Here is a 3,588-nt window from a genome sequence, read left to right on the forward strand (position 1 = left end):
TTTTTGCCTTTCTAGGGAGTTTATCCTAGCCACTGTGCTTCTATACCTGCTTGCTTGCTGTTTGGGGTTTTAGGCCGGGGCTATATAAATAGATTTGATTTGATAGAGGACTGAGGGTCTTCCAAATATTATTTTGTAAATGTTTTTTTCCCCAAAACAATCCCGTTTTTTTTCCCCAAAATTGTTTTCAGATTTTTTTTGGGGGGGGGGTTGTATTAGAATACCATTATATATAGACTGAAGGAGCCGAGATGTGTGGGGATGATCACTTTGACGGAGACTGGTATAGCAGGTGTGGGGATGATCACTTTGATGGAGACTGGTATAGCAGGTGTGGGGATGATCACTTTGATGGAGACTGGTATAGCAGGTGTGGGGATGATCACTTTGATGGAGACTGGTATAGCAGGTGTGGGGATGATCACTTTGATGGAGGCTGGTATAGCAGGTGTGGGGATGACCACTTTGATGGAGGCTGGTATAGCAGGTGTGGGGATGACCACTTTGATGGAGACTGGTATAGCAGGTGTGGGGATGATCACTTTGATGGAGACTGGTATAGCAGGTGTGGGGATGATCACTTTGATGGAGACTGGTATAGCAGGTGTGGGGATCACTTTGATGGAGACTGGTATAGCAGGTGTGGGGATGATCACTTTGATGGAGACTGGTATAGCAGGTGTGGGGATGATCACTTTGATGGAGACTGGTATAGCAGGTGTGGGGATGATCACTTTGATGGAGACTGGTATAGCAGGTGTGGGGATGATCACTTTGATGGAGGCTGGTATAGCAGGTGTGGGGATGATCACTTTGATGGAGACTGGTATAGCAGGTGTGGGGATGATCACTTTGATGGAGACTGGTATAGCAGGTGTGGGGATGATCACTTTGATGGAGGCTGGTATAGCAGGTGTGGGGATGATCACTTTGATGGAGACTGGTATAGCAGGTGTGGGGATGATCACTTTGATGGAGGCTGGTATAGCAGAAGAGAATTGCAAAAGGAATAAAGTGTTGGAACTGTGGATGAGAACACGATGCGACACCCTTGGAAGGCCCAAATAGGGTGAAAGAGTGTAACAGTTTAACTTTCATCCGTCCCCTCACCCCGACCCGGGCTTGAACCGGGGTCCCTCTACACACATAGACAACTGACACCCACGAAGCATCGCTCCACAAAAGCCACGGCCCAAGCAGAGCAAGGGGAACAACTACTTCAAGGCCTCAGAGCGAGTGGCGTCACCGATTGAAACGCTATTAGCGCACACCACCGCTAACTAGCTAGCCATTTCACATCGGTTACAAGAGCAGTCTGATTCAGTCAGGCCACCTGATGGCACTCTGATATCCTGTTTCCATGGACACATCTGAAATCCGGCTACCTGATGGCACTCTGATATCCTGTTTCCATGGACACATCTGAAATCAGGCTACCTGATGGCACTCTGATATCCTGTTTCCATGGACACATCTGAAATCCGGCTACCTGATGGCACTCTGATATCCTGTTTCCATGGACACATCTGAAATCTGGCTACCTGATGGCCCTCTGATATCCTGTTTCCATGGACACATCTGAAATCCGGCTACCTGATGGCACTCTGATATCCTGTTTCCATGGACACATCTGAAATCCGGCTACCTGATGGCACTCTGATATTCTCTGATATCCGGGAATGAACCCGGGTCTGTGTTAACGTCTCTAGCACTGCGATGCCGATTAAGATGAGCAGTGTAAGGTGCTACCATGACCACTGCATCATCTACCTCCTGCCTATGATCAGTTTAATATCGAATTATTACTGTGCGTGTAAATGTCCTCGTTGATTCCTGCAGCTGAACTATTCCTGGAATTAAAATACTTAACATCTGAGGAGCTACATGGACTCTCACGCTGTCCCGCCCTCTCAGGCCCCACATAGGATTTTGAGGTTTTCGAATAACTGAGGGTTTAGGAATATGTACATATATTCCCCCATAGTGGAATTACTTTTCCTGAGTGAATTGTTTCAACCCCGTTCAATTGGTGGCGATAAAACAGCTTTAGAGCCAATAAACTCAAAGAATAAGTCAGCAACCTATCGGAGGTGTTCGGTGAGAGAAAGGCGGGTTGAGGTTGCCAGGGTTACAGTAGGACATAAAGTGTTGTATGCCGATAGCAGTGAAGAGAGTGGTAGAGGAAGATGGGTACAGGGTGAGGGATCCCGAGAGGATCCCTGTGAATAGGCAGAGATCAAGGGGAGAGTGATGGGAAGAATTTGTGCTTCAGTAAAGGTGGGCTTTTTTTTTTTATAGCATTCATAGCCATGGTTGTCAACTGTACTACAGAACTGGATCGGAGGTCACAGGAGGTTGTTGGGGGCTGCGACAGAGAAGTACTCTGGATTGCGAGGATTTACTGCAGAACAGTTGCAGGGGGTGTTGAGTGGTAGTGTTCCGTCCTCCCAGACCGTTGGCCTGGAGTACGATTAAATAGTGGAATGGGTTAATAGTTGTCAGGGAAACGTTCCTTTTACACAATTTGTGTTACCGAATCAAGAATTGAATGTTGGTTGGCCGTAAATGGCCTCACACACCAGTACAGCAGGTGGCGGTATACGCACCTTAAACCCGGATGAGCGCCGCCAACCAAATCCTAAAGAAGAAGAAGTCAACCACCTCGGTATCTTGCTAGGCAACAAAGCTGAAACATTGGTGCTCTTCAGACGCTTTCGGTGATTATTAGCCACTGTGTTTTAAACTCATTTTTTTGTCGTCTAGTTAGTTACTACCCCTTTCGTTTAAATATTCCGTTGTTAGTCATCTAGCTAGCTGGTTAAGTTAGGACTAGTATTAGACGAGTTGCTAATGCTAACTAGCTAGCAAGTTAGCATCCCCGACCATGAGCTCACTAAGCTATTCCACCCATGAGGAGGTCTGCTGGACGGAGAAAGAAACTCTGGTGAAAGAGGAGGAGGAAGAGAAATATGTTACAATACAAAAACAAGTAGAGGGTGAGGCTGTTGCCGTGAAAGAAGAAGAGAAAGACGTTTCAGTGAAAGAAGAGGAAGACGCGTTCAGAGTGGAAGAGGATGTTACAGTGAAAGAGGAGGATGTTACTGAAGAGATGGAGAATGCCGTTTTTGGAATGAAGAAGGATGAGGGGGAGGTTACTGTGAAGGAAGAGGAGGAAGACTATGCCGTTTTTGGAATGAAGGAGGGGGAGGTTACTGCTACTGTGAAGGAAGAGGAAGAAGCTTTCAGTGTAAAAGAGGAGGAGGATGTTAATCTGAAGGAGGAGAATGCAGTTTTTGGAATGAAGGAGGAGGGCGAGATTACTGTCTCAGCAAAAGAAGAGGAAGAAGCTTTCAGAGTGAAAGAGGAGGAGGATGTTACTCTGAAGGAGGAGAAAGAGGAGAATGCCGTTTTTGGAATGAAGGAGGAGGGGGAGATTACTGTCTCAGCAAAAGAAGAGGAAGAAGCTTTCAGAGTGAAAGAGGAGGAGGATGTTACTCTGAAGGAGGAGAAAGAGGAGAATGCCGTTTTTGGAATGAAGGAGGAGGGGGAGATTACTGTCTCATTGGAGGAGGAGGAGGAGGAGGAGGA

This window comes from Oncorhynchus mykiss, chromosome 17, assembly GCF_013265735.2.
Source record: "Oncorhynchus mykiss isolate Arlee chromosome 17, USDA_OmykA_1.1, whole genome shotgun sequence".
Lineage (NCBI taxonomy): Eukaryota > Metazoa > Chordata > Actinopteri > Salmoniformes > Salmonidae > Oncorhynchus > Oncorhynchus mykiss.